This window comes from Gymnodraco acuticeps, unplaced genomic scaffold (genome assembly GCF_902827175.1).
Source record: "Gymnodraco acuticeps unplaced genomic scaffold, fGymAcu1.1, whole genome shotgun sequence".
Lineage (NCBI taxonomy): Eukaryota > Metazoa > Chordata > Actinopteri > Perciformes > Bathydraconidae > Gymnodraco > Gymnodraco acuticeps.
In genome coordinates this window covers 698,774-713,204 of record NW_022990943.1, presented here as the reverse complement: position 1 = coordinate 713,204, position 14,431 = coordinate 698,774, and positions in this window count along the sequence as shown.

Genomic DNA, 14,431 nt, shown 5'->3' with positions numbered 1-14,431 from the left:
TTGAGATAATTAAGTCCAGAGTGTGCCCCTTATTGTGCGTGGGCTCCGTCACATGCTGAGTCAGTCCATAGCTATCAAGAACACAAAACAGTTCTTTAGCCCCTCTGTCCTGGGGGTTGTCAACATGGATGTTAAAATCACCAACAATGACTAGACGGTCAAAGTCAATACACACTATAGACAGCAGTTCAGTAAAGTCATCAAAAAAGCTTGCACAGTATTTGGGTGGTCTATAGATATTTAGGAACAGAGCTCGAGAGGAGCATTTCAGCCGAAGGGCCACATATTCAAAAGAATCAAAGTTTCCATACGATGTCTTCCTGCATTGAAGGGAATCATTGAACAGAATAGCAACTCCACCCCCTTTCTTATGCATTTTTTCCTGACTCATAAAACTAAAGTTGGGAGGGGTTGATTCGATAAGAACAGCTGCACTGTTATTTTGTTCAATCCAAGTTTCTGTTAAAAACATAAAATCGAGATTGTGCTCAGTGATTAAATCATTGATTAAAAATGTTTTTCCTGCCAAAGACCTGACATTTAATAAAGCTAGTTTAAGTTTGTTAAACACACTATCAGTCATGTTTTTTGTAACAAGCTGTGGCTGACATGGAATCACTGCTAAATTAGATACACTCACACAAACGTTTGATAGGTGTACTATTGGTGCAATATGGTTGCAGTATGGGTAAACATGGTGTTATAACAGTGTAATATGCGTGTCATTATACCATTTTATTCTATCTTTTTATTTCAACAATCCAACAGATATATTTATGTTTTCAGGCCTTTACTCAAACAATAATACAGATTATCCGGCAAAAAGATATAATATGGTTGTTAAAAAAATGTAATATGATAGTGATAACTGTGCAGAATGTTTGAACAATGGGTGTAATAACAGTGTAATATCTGACAAGTAATTAGTACAACATTGCCTTCCAAAATGTAGTGGGTTGGAAATAGAAAGGAGCAAAACATGGAGGTTCTTGTAATTTAACTAAATATATATAATGGAAGAGTCCATACGGAGACTTCTTTGAAGTAGCTGCCTGTGTGTCCTCAGTGGGTGGAGGAGTGTCTCACTTTACTTCCTGTGATTGTAGTTGGGGCACTTCCTGTGTTTAAACAAATACAGGAAATGTTATCTGGATTCACATGAATACATTTGGCACATACCGTCCAAATCTACTTTCTGCAACTTCAACACACACAGGTGATGCAGATGTGCCCAAATCCACAACATTTTAGACTTGACTGTTTGACTGCTTTAAGTTTGAGTCGCTTTTCATTTCACAGAGTCCAAACCTCACATTGCAAATGAACACAAAGCAATGAGTTTAGCATTGTATGGAAAAACAGCATTGTTGTAGTATTTTAATGTATTTATTTTAAGTAAATGTCAGGAGTTGTTTTAATGATACCTTGGTTGGATAAATTACTTTATTCATTATTTTTTATTTAATCCAAGAGGATGTAAACAAAATGATACCTAAGGCTTATTTTCATTGTGTTCTCTCCAATTTCAATTATTTTATTATTACTTTTGTGTTAATTATTAATATGAATACACAATACACACACTATGTGCCCTAAATAAATGCCAACCGTATCTCCTACTGTCATAAAGTCTAAATGTGGGCACTCCAACCACAGAAATAACATGAAATGTTGTATACTGATCACACAGTGAGAGACACAATAAATCCAAACTATTAATATATTCTGACATATAAGGTGTTAAACAATTTATATCAATGTGTGATATTAATATTACTGCTATACCTAATAAATGTAGGTGGATTGCAGTCCCTGGGACAGCTACTGTAGGTAGGCCTCATCTAATGTTACCTTTTATTTATTTAAAGTTTTTCAAATGAAAACCTAATTTGGTATTTTGGATGTTTTCTTTGAAATAAGAAGAAAATACTGTATGAAAAAAAATGTTTTGTGAAAATAATAGTTTAATAGGGAAAATATAAAGTATGTTTAGTAGTATATTGAACATAAGGCGTGAACCTAAGAGCACTTAATGGGCATTACAAGGGGGGCCAACAGGGGCCGTTGCCCCAGTAACACTAAGATTGGACCGCCTCAAAAAGGAGACTTTATGATAATACTATTTGTGATAGTGTTGCAGCAAAGACTGTGCTGTACAGTAAGTTGACAAAAATGCGTTTTGTTTTCAATAAAGTAATTTAATAAAGCTGTAAGTCACTGACACACATTCTGTTACTAATACAAATACCAATCGTGGTATTTTTTTGCTCAGAAATATTTGTATTCGATTTTCTATGACCAAAATCAACCATCATACACCACACATACTGTATACACATCCATCCCTTCCCCCTCCCCAGTCCCATCACACCTGAGCAACATGCAATCAGTGTATTTCAAGTTGTTGGTGCGCTATGACTTTATGCTAAATAAAACATCTTGAATCTTAAACACTGGCTATAGTCGAATTGTCACAAACATTAGGTTCTATGTCTTTTTCGAATGAAGTTTCCAAAAGATCATGGGGTTCAGAGAGAATTCGTAAAACTTTTATCTTGGTTGCATCTCAAACCCAATGTCTTTGTCTCTTTTGTCCCGCATTTAATTACATGCATTTTCATTTAGTAAAATTAATTGGTCTAGAACCGCAACAGGAGCCTGTTGTTATGAACCGAGATACAGGACGCAGGACCCAAAAGCAGGATTCGGAGACAGTTGTCCAAAAATAGAATGTTCTTTAATCACAAAAACTAAATCGTACTTTCAAAAAATAGAAAGTAGTTAAAAAGCCAAAACAAAGTTGTACAGCAACACAAAAACTCACTTGGCAAAAGGTCTAAATCACAAGGTGTCAAAAGGCCTAGGTGCTCACGACATGAAACATAACGAACTGACAAAGGAACAAAGAAACACCAGGGCTATATATAGGTGAGGGGGATGGGCACAGGTGAAAACAATCAGGGCAGGGCCAAGCAATCTCACGGGCAGGAAACACACAAAGGCAGGAAATGTGGGATCTGAAATGACAGGAAAGATTACTTTCAAAATAAAAACAGGAAGTGACAAGATAAAAACACAAAACTAGAGTAAAAACATTACTAAACCTAACATATCTGTCGAGTCACAACATTACCCCCCCCCCCCTCTAGGGACGTCTCCTGACGGCCCAGGCAGATTAGGATGTTGCCTGTAGAAATCCCTGATCAACTCCTGATCCACAACGTAGCGAGACGGGATCCACATCCTATTCTCTGCTCCGTAGCCTTTCCAGTCAACGAGGAACTGCCTGCCACGTCCCCTTCTCCGGACTGCCAGCAGTTTCTTGACCGTATAAACAAGGCCACCATCAACCATTCTGGGGGGTGGCGGAGGTTTAGTTGCGGGCACCAAACTGCTTTCCCTGACAGGCTTGATCTTTCCAACGTGGAATGTAGGGTGGACCCGCAGGGATCTGGGGAGTCGCAGGCGCACAGACACAGGGTTCACAATCTTCGTTATTGGAAAGGGACCAACAAACCTGGGGGCTAATTTTCTTGAAGCGACATGGAGGGGTAGATCTTTCGTGGACAACCGCACCTTCTGCCCAGGCTGGTACACTGGAGCTGGCCCGGCGGTGTCGGTCAGCCCCCCTTTTCATTGAAGAAGAACTCCTTAGAAGGGTTCGACGGGCAGCCGCCCAGATGCGATGGCAACGTCTGACCAGGGCATGTGCAGGCGGGACCAAGACCTCCTTTTCAGTCTCAGCAAACACGGGTGGTTGGTAGCCAAAGACGCACTGGAAGGGAGTCATACCTGTGGCAGAGGTGGGAAGAGAATTGTGGGCGTATTCCACCAAGGTTAGATGCTTGCTCCACGATGAGGGATTCTGAGCCACCAAGCACCTCAGACATGTCTCCAACACTTGATGTAATCTCTCCGTTTGTCCGTTGGACTGGGGGTGATACCCAGAGGAGAGGCTAGCGGTGGCTCCAATGAGACTGCAGAACTCCTTCCAGAACTTGGAAACAAACTGTGGGCCCCGGTCTGACACAATATCCCTGGGAAATCCATGTATCCGGAACACATTGACCATCATAATTTCCGCCGTTTCCTTGGCCGAGGGTAGCTTGGTCAATGGAATAAAAGGAGTCATTTTTGAAAAACGATCTACCACTGTTAGCACAGTGGTATTGCCTTGAGACACCGGGAGTCCAGTAACAAAGTCCATGGATATGTCAGACCAGGGCCGTTGGGGAATGGGCAACGGTTGCAGCAACCCAGCCCGAGGCATGGAAGAGGTTTTGCTGCAAGCACAAACAGGACAGGCATTCACATATTCACCAACATCTTTAGCCATGGACGGCCACCAGAAACGCTGCTTAAGTGCAAACATGGTTCCTCTAATCCCAGGATGACAAGTGAGCAAGGACGTGAGAGCTCAGTGAATGATCTTGGAGCGCAAGGGCACAGTAACAAACAGCCTATTAGGCGGACACTCACTAGGTGCTGGGCTCTCAACATTTCCTTGCTGCACCTCTTTTTCTATCTGCCAAGTTACCGCTCCTACCACACGGTTCAGTGGTAGGATGGGTTCTGGTTCCTTGGCAGCAGGCTCAGGGTCAAACAGACGGGACAAGGCATCTGGCTTGGTGTTCTGGGAGCCAGGTCTAAATGACAAGGTAAAATCAAAACGACTGAAAAAAAGTGTCCATCTAGCCTGGCGTGAATTCAGTCTCTTAGCCTTTTTCATGTATTCGAGGTTCTTATGGTCTGTCCATACCAGGAACGGCTGAGCGGCCCCTTCTAGCCAATGTCTCCACTCCTCCAAGGCGTGTTTCACTGCCAGTAGTTCACGATTGCCCACGTCGTAGTTCCTTTCTGCTGAGGACAACTTACGGGAGAGATAAGCGCAGGGATGGAGCTTATTATCCTTTGCAGCCCGCTGAGAGAGAACTGCCCCCACACCGAGGTTAGAGGCATCCACCTCTACCACAAACTGTCGAAGTGGATCTGGGATGGTGAGGATGGGAGCAGAGGTGAACATCTCCTTTAGGCCTTGAAAAGCGTTAGCAGCTTTGGAGTTCCATTCAAAAGGGACATGAGGAGAGGTAAGTACATGTAGCGGGGAAGCAATATAACTGAAATTTCTGATGAAACGTCTATAAAAATGTGCAAACCCCAGAAACTGCTGTAGTTTTTTCCTGTTGACCGGAACTGGCCACTCGGCCACGGCACTGACCTTGGCAGGGTCCATCTTTAGTTGACAATGATGAAACCCAGGAACGATGTGGTTTGGACATGGAACTCGCACTTCTCTGCTTTAACATACAGTTGGTTCTGTAGCAGGCGGTCGAGGACTTGACGGACATGCTGCTGGTGGGTTATGTTGTCAGGAGAAAAAATCTAAATGTCATCAAGATATACAAACACAAACGTATTCAGGAAGTCCCCCAACACCTCATTTATGAGGGCCTGAAACACTGCCAGTGCGTTTGTCAAGCCAAAAGGCATCACTAAGTACTCATAGTGTCCACTAGGTGTGTTAAATCCAGTCTTCCATTCGTCCCCCTCCCTGATTCTCACCAAATGATAAGAATTCCTTAAATCCAGTTTGGTGAAAATGTTGGCGTCTTGCAAAAGTTCAAAGGCGGAGGAGATGAGTGGGAGAGGGTACCTGTTTTTGATGGTGATTGCGTTCAGAGGGCTGTAGTCTATACAGGGCCGGAGTGATCCATCCTTTTTGTCTACGAAAAAGAAGCCCGCTGCCGCCGGTGACGAGGAATGGCGAATGAGTCCGGCCTGCAAGGAGGTCTCAATATAATTGTTCATGGCCTCCCTTTCGGGTCCGGAAAGAGAGTAGAGGTGACCCTTGGGAATTGGGGAGCCAGGTACCAAGTTTATTGCACAGTCATTAGGCCTATGTGGTGGCAGGGCAGTGGCTCGGGCTTTACTAAAAACCTCCTTTAGGTCCCAATAGCAACTGGGCACCTTGGACTTGTCAGGGAAATCTTGCTCCTGTACTTAGATAGCCTCAGTCATTTCTGTACATGCAATCTGAACAACAGCTTGGGTCTCAATCCTTCTAGCATGGGGAGTGTTGTCACCAGTCTTATTGTCTCTCAAACAGAAATGCTTGCAGTCCTCTCCCCATCCCTTAACTCTCCCAGATCTCCAGTCTATGTGTGGGTTGTGCTTGACTAACCATGGGTAACCAAGAATAAGTGGATGCTGAGCAGAGTCAAATAAATGGAAAGTCATGTGTTCAGTATGTGTTGCATTTACGGTTACTTCAATGGGCATAGTACAGTGGGTAACGGTAAACAATAACCGACCATCCAGAGCAGAGGCCTTTAACGGTTGCGTCAAAGGAATTACCCCACAGTTCCACTTCTTGGCCAACCCCAATCCATTAAACTTTCATCCGCACCAGAGTCTATGAGAACCCCCTGAGTTAAAACATGTCTGTCTATTTTTACTTGTACCTGTGTCAAGGTACAAGGAGGGAATCCAGATGACAGTCGGCTCACCAGGGTCCTCCTCGTCCCTGATGAGCCCGATCTTTTGCTGTACATGAAGCCAGGAGGTGCCCCTGCTCCCCACAGTAAAAACACCTGCCCTCCTGAATGCGCCAAAGACGTTCCTCCGGAGTCAACTTAGCCCGACCCAACTGCATGGGCTCCTCTGAGACACTAGGGAGCACTCTTCTTTCAGGAGGAGTATCGGCAGGAGGTCTCCAGGCGGGACCATGGCTTGGTGTGTCCCCTTGGTGTCGAGGCAGACGTGCCACACTCTTGAACCTTTCTTTTTGTCTTTCGGCCAGTCTATTGTCAATTCGAACTGCCAGTGCAATGACAGAATCCAAGTCTTCTGGGAGGTCCAAAGGTATTAACTGGTCTTTAATGGAATCCGAAAGACCAGACAAAAAGGCGTCGAGCAGTGCTGAAGAATTCCAGCCACTATCTGCTGCAAGGGTCCTGAACTCAATGGCATAGTCCGATACTCTGCACTGGCTCTGCTTAATCTACATCAGTGCTCTGGCTGCCTCCCTTCCAGGAGCCGTGCGATTAAACACCTTGGTGAGAGTGTCTGTAAATACATCCAGATAATTACAGGTAGGTGAATCTCTCGCCCATTCGGACGTAGCCCAGGCCGCTGCTCTCCCCGTTAAGTGGCTCACCATGAAGGCCACTTTAGAGTGATCAGTGGGGAATGCAGCAGGGTTATATTTATAATGGAGATCACAATGAACAATGAAAGGGCGGCAGTCACCGGAATCTCCGGAGAATCGCTCTGGAGATGCCAGACGAGGCGGTGGAGCATGGAGTGGCACATGGTCAGCTGGAGCAATTGGTGTGTGAGCAACAGCAGGAGGCTGAGGGGATGAACCAGCTTCCAGGTGAGCGAGGACACGGTGCAGCTGTTCGGCAAGGTGATTCACCTGAGTATTGACGGAGGCTTGAACATTTTCCTGACGGCCGGTCAGTTCCCTCACCCCCAGGTTGATGGCGCCCAGCTGCTCCTCATGCTGGTGTAGTCTTGTTCCTTGAGCTCGCAGAGCTATCTTCACTGTCTCTGAATCCGCTGGGTCCATATTTTGGTCAGTTTGTACTGTTATGAACCGAGATACAGGACGCAGGACCCAAAAGCAGGATTCGGAGACAGTCGTCCAAAAATAGAATATTCTTTAATCACAAAAACTAAATCGTACTTTCAAAAAATAGAAAGTAGTTAAAAAGCCAAAACTAACTTGTACAGCAACACAAAAACTCACTTGACAAAAGGTCTAAATCACAAGGTACGTATCAGGAGTCAAAAGGCCTAGGTGCTCACGACATGAAACATAACGAACTGACAAAGGAACAAAGAAACACCAGGGCTATATATAGGTGAGGGGGATGGGCACAGGTGAAAACAATCAGGGCAGGGCCAAGCAATCTCACGGGCGGGAAACACACAAAGGCAGGAAATGTGGGATCTGAAATGACAGGAAAGATTACTTTCAAAATAAAAACAGGAAGTGACAAGATAAAAACACAAAACTAGAGTAAAAACATAACTAAACCTAACATATCTGTCGAGTCACAACACATGTCATAACAAATAGAGCTTCAGTGCCAAACTCTACTTCTTAAGAAATAGAGCTTCAGTGCCAAACTCTACTTTAGAGTTCCCGTTTTAGTAGGCGATTCATCTGGTTCGTTTGCATTGTAGAGGTTAACAAACATCCTGGATAATACCAATGCATGTTTTCACAGGTGCAGTGTCAGTGCCTCCAGCAGTGTTACAAAATGTTTTATGCCATCTGTCTGGCACTCTGCTCAGGGCTCTTCAATGCTTTTTCATGCTGAAAACTGTCTGAACTATTGATTCAGTGTCACTCTCCCACAAAAACGAAAAACAAGGGTAATACCAAGCCTCTGAATTAGCACTAAGCGAAAAAATGCTAACGCACTTAGCACGGAACTCAGGGTAGAAATATATTATACTTCATCGGTTCTGCACAAACAAGATATCATATTAAAGCTGAGATTCCACTGATTCCAATGGTATAAGTATCATCCTTCCACTACCAATACTCAGGGAAGCGAAGGCAGAACCAGACAACACACAACTTAGCTATAACTAAAGCTATAACAACTTTCACTATAAGTAATTTTTTACCATGTTCAATCTGAATTTACTTTAAAATAAAAAAAAATGCTATATTGATTCTGACTTTTCTACATCCAACTCACAGGTTTATCATTGCTTTGAGAAAAAAGATGATTAATTTACCCCTTTTTAGAAGTGAAGATATAGTTATTTGTTCTGGGAATGTCATTTTCGAGCCTGAGACCTGAAAACAGGCCTGGGGCTTAAGAGCCAGATTGTGATTAATATAGCATACTAATGTACTCAATATGTACTGCATAAATCAATGACTAAGTACTGTATGTCATTGCCAGCAGACTGTTTACTATCAAGTACAATCTAATAATACATCTACTCTGCATCACGTAACGCTACCGTTCTGAGCTACCGTTAGATGGAATTTTTTTATGGGAAAGGGTTATTAACATTACCTCTTCTGCTGAATTTATTATTTTACAGTGTTGTTTCAAAGCCAATTAAAATTGTAACATGTTAGTGTTAATGTGATGTCTACAGTACATTATTTGGTAAGCTCTTAACTCAGTGGCAAACCGTGTCTATCACAACTGGACCTTCTGTAGACACACACACACCCCCCGCTGCCACTGTCTTAACTGTAAATTATTCTCATGAGCCATTATTCAAAGTTATTATATCCATACATTAATTTTGTTAAACTGTCAATTTGTGGCATCTTGCATGGCTCATACCTTTCTTTCTTTTTCTAACTCTGATCACCTGTAATCTGTTGTGTACTTCCTCCATCTGGTTTGTGATAATTTGGGTCCATTTGGTTTGTTTGGTTAGAAATACATCCATTATTATTGTTCGTTCCGTACATGTTAGCCAGCAGGAAATGTAGCCGAGCTAGTGAGCAGTGCTGCCAGATTGTTCATACAGAAGCAACCATTGGTTATGAAGCAGCATTTATGCACCATTGTCTATTGATTCAAAATGTTAATTTCATTTAATCGCATGATAGGTATCTTGTGACTAAAACGCAAATGAATCGTACATTTTATTATCTGTTCTATAGGTACCTTAAAGGGACATGTTTCTAGATTTAAAAAATGCATCAACTGCATGTGGACAAATATGATTGCTTTACACAAAATGTATTTTGATTATTATTAGTCCGGGAGCCAAAGCCTCATTTTTGGATGAACATTCTTTCGTCTGATAAAGGTTTTTTTTCTGCTGTTTCTTGTAGCTTGGAGGTACCTCTTCAAAATCCAGGAGGATTCCCAGTGATATCTCTTGAGCATTTTCGGATATTAACCCCTTCATGGCCAAAACGGCAAAATCCCAGAAAAATAAGGATTTATGAGATTGTATTGCAATAATATTCAAATATATTCAAATCAAATGCATCACATTTGCCTTCCCCAATGTTTATATTCATACAGTGCATTGTATTCTAAATTAATTAATATTAACCGTTTCAAGCTGACCCAGCAAAACATATTGTAGTGCAGTGAATTCTGCAAAGACAATGCAAGCAACTGCGTGGCGTTTATTGCCAACAACAAAAAGGAAAGGCAAGCAGATTGTTGCTCATTATCATATAGAAATGACACATTACAAATATTGCTGATGATCATCTAGTGCAGGGGCACTCACATTTTTTTGTTAGAGGTCCACTTGTGAATTTTATACAAGGTCTCTGGTCCGGATCACTGGTCCCCCCCCCTCCCCCTCCCCGGAGTTTGAGAAGCCCTGCTGTAGAACCTCAGCTTTGACCTCAAGACTGACCAGCACCTATCTATCTGTCTATCCACATCAGAGAAAAGGCTGGATCCAAAGCAGCTGCTTTGAGGTACACTGGATCTGAAAAGGGGGCAGTTGTTCCATCCTGTGTTAATGTGGCCATTTTCACATTGATGAAAATCCCCCCAAACCTTTTCTTCAGGGACACCTGGAGACTTCTAACCAGGCTGCTGAGGAAACGGACTTGTAGCTTCAGCTTCTTGAGGTGGTGATTTAGGGACAGGACAGATGGAACAACATAACTGATTGTCACTATATTTTCCCTTTGTGTCAAATCTGTTGCTTCTCCAAATGGATTCATGATATCCACCAACTCCTTCAAAACATTCAACTCCCGTGCTGTGAACAACAACTCCTTGTGCCCAGCCTTTTCTAGTACACGGCAAAGCTTTGGATGTTCACAACGGAATACTGCCTTCACTTGAGTGTCGAGTTCCATCTTGTGGTGACAGCAGCAGGGATGCCTCTTTGTTCCCCAAATTCAGCATCAAACACATCTTTAAAAGTTGTGCTTGTATGCAGCAGTGAGCTGAGCTTCAACAACTTTGCAAGAGAAGAGGTTGTTCCTTTTGTTTCCTTCAATCTGTCTCCCACCACCAGCTGCAGTGTGTGCAGGGAAAGGTCATGCCATAGCTCTGGGTCATCAAGATCATCCTCTTCATCAACATCTTCATCTTCTTGCTCCGTTGGGAAGCACACAGTGAACGCTTTACGCATGTTGGCGGCATTGTCATTAATAATGTAGTCTCTTATTTTTAATGCTGTACTCATCACATACAGCCTCAAATTGCTCAGATTCTTTCAGCTGTGTGTGAGCCTTTGAAGCGGTCGCAGGCCAGGAGATTGGATTTCAGCTCTATCCTCTCTTCATCCTTCTCTAAATAGTGTGCAGTAACACCAAGGAATCCCCTCATCTTTCTGTCAGACCAAATGTCCACAGTAACTGAGACATGATTTATATTGCTCATCCGGGTTTTTAATTTTAAACGTCTTTCCACAGCAAGGTTCTCTACTTTCACAGTCAGTGTCCTTCAACAAACTGGCCTGTACTTTCTGTCAACTACTGTCAGAAAGTGGCGGAAACTCTTGTTTTCAATAATTGACAGGGGCAAGCTGCAATCGACAACTAAGTCGGACAGTATTGCATTGGTGATAGCTTTCTGCTGTGGATGATTCATGCTGTACTGTCCATCTTGGTTGTCAAAAAACTGTGAGACTGAAGGCTGTTGTGCATCATTTGTGATGCTTTTGTTCCTCTGGTATTCTTCATATCTGTAAAAAGGTAAACATATTAAGAAAACAACAATTAGTAAATGCATTGTTGCTTCTCGAATTGCAGATCAAACTGCTCTTTATTAGTCACATTAATAATTGAATAATCAATGTTCTCTCTGCTGGTAAAGTAACGTGTTTTTATTTTAATTTTAAGAGGGATTAGTAAGGTTAGGCTACTGTGATTGTCAGCAGGAATTTATTAATAAGATGCCTGATGTTAAGTTAATGCAACGTTAATCTTAAGAATGTTTATTTCCACTGTGTACAGTATGTTATAAGGGACCCCATAATCTATTTTTATTTGTATTTAATGTTGTAACTAATCATTTTCTAATGTCATTCACATCTCCATATTGTGTGCTTCGAAGCAGTATTAATATTGTTGTTGTTGCTAGTTTTCGCCACAATGTGGCGCCTATGAGTAAACAAGAGAAGAAGAAGTAGAAGAAGAACGTGGCTTCTTTGGTGGATTAAAATAAGTAAGGAGTTTATGGTAGTAAATTGTATGACGCAGCAAATAGGGGTGTAACGGTACACGTACCCGTACCGAATAATTTCGGTTCGGTACACGTGTGTACTGAAGTGTACCGAACGAATATAATGTTAAACGTAAAAAATTGAGAACGTGAACAACTTTGTGGAAGTAATCTCAAGTGCTGCGTCGCAGCATTCAGAGTAATTTGCTCACATTGGGTTCAACGCGTCATAGAACGACCAAGTCATTTCATTGGATGAGAGGCATACTATGAGAGCTGGTCACTGGGATATGTAGTTAGTAATTTGAGGAACTGTCGAAATGGCGAACGCAGATAAAGTTGTGCTCGAAAATCCGTATCTGCTACCTCTGTCCCTAGCGAGAGGGTGTTCTCCACAGCAGGAGACATTGTTAGTGCCAGCAGATCTGCCCTTTCGGCAATCAATGTGGACAAGTTAATGTTTCTTTAAAAAAACATGAAAATACAATGACAAGCAAGTCATAATGTCAAACTGGCTGCTTAGGTACTAGTACAGTACAGTTCAAATACAGATTATTTCAGTTCATCGAAATGCTGCACCTTAATGTTTATTTTATTATATTTTGTATTTATTTGAGTGAATACATTATTCACAGTTTAATAATAATTAAAAAAACCCAAAAAATATTTTATGTTTTGTGATAATTTTTTCTGCTGTACCGAAAACGTACCGAACCGTGACCTAAAAACTGAGGTACGTACCGAACCGAAATGTTTGTGAGCCCCTAGCAGCAAAGAATAAGTGTATGTTCAAAGTTTACTCGTTGTGGGGTTAAAGTGCTGACGAGTGAAGAGAACCAAATTTCTGAGTGCAACACTACTATCCATCAGTGAAAATATAGAGGGAACTAGATACCTTTCTGGTCGTTTTTTGTAAATATAAAGGCTATATTTATAGACACAATGATGACTACCTGCTAGACCATTCCCAGTGCACAGAATCAAATCACAACAACTGGATCTACTTGTCTCTGGAGAACGGCAACATAACGTTATCCTAGGGGCTTGGCCCCTGTAATGCTAACATATTACATTGTGTATTCAATGCAACCGTAGATTTGTAACCATAGACTGTTTATAGAAACCGCATCTATTTAGCTGGATAGACAACAGATATTTAGCTTTTAAGCTAACGTTTGGATTACATTAACAAACAGCTAATAGTAGACTTGACTTAACGTTCTTTATGCAGTTTCAGATGGCAAACAAAGTTCGAGGTTGTTGCGTCTCCATCTGTGATGTGTGCGGCACAGGTTAAGCATTCTGCCGTTCGCTTTTTGTTTAAAACGGCGTAGTTTTTGTAGCCGAATGCGACTACCTTAGGTAGCATTTTGTTCGATAGTGCTGGGTGTTGCTGGATCACGCAGCATCATGCAGCGTCATGGTCACAACTCTCTCCTGCAACCTGATTGGTTAATAGCTAAATCATGGGGGAATTTGCCGAGGTTCTACGTTTTGGTTTGTTGCTTCGGTAAATATATTGCGAGCAACTTATTTGAATACATTAAAGTCACCTAAAGTCAGAAGGCTCAAGTCAAAGTCAAGTCCCGAGTCATTGGTGTTCAAGTCCAAGTCGAGTCGCAAGTGTTTTGTGATTTTGTCAAGTCGAGTCCAAAGTCATCAAAATGGTGACTCGAGTCTGACTCGAGTCCATTTCATGTGACTCGAGTCCACACCTCTGTTACATAGTGATGTCATTAAATTCCATAAACAAAGTAATGGTAAATGGACTGTACTTATATAGTTATCCAGTCTTTACGAACCCTCAAAGTGCTTTATATACTACAAGTCATTCACCCATTCACACCCATTCATATAGAGCAGCCCACCTTGCTCTAGGAACTAACATTTATACACATTCAAACACCATTGGCCATGCCATCGGGAGCAACTTGGGGTTAAGTATCGTGCCCAAGGATACATTGACATGTTGACATGAGTCCAATGGAGGTGTTTCAGGCAGGGGGGGAAGTGTGTGGGAGAGAAACTCCCTCCGGAGGGAACACAGGGATTCTCCAGCAGCAGATGAGGGAGGCCTCTGGCTTGGGGACTGCTGGTGTTTCTGCCTCTCAGCCTAGAATTTACATTTGTATTGTTCGTATGTGTTGCAGTTATTATTCCTGACTTTCTGTGGTGTATTCACACAATAACCATCTTATAATTATTACTGTCTTTATCTGTAGCCATTGTTCATTACATGTCATCTATTTGCAGTGAAAAGTGGTTAGGAAAAGTTATTTCCTGTGAGCTCAATAGGCGCTTTC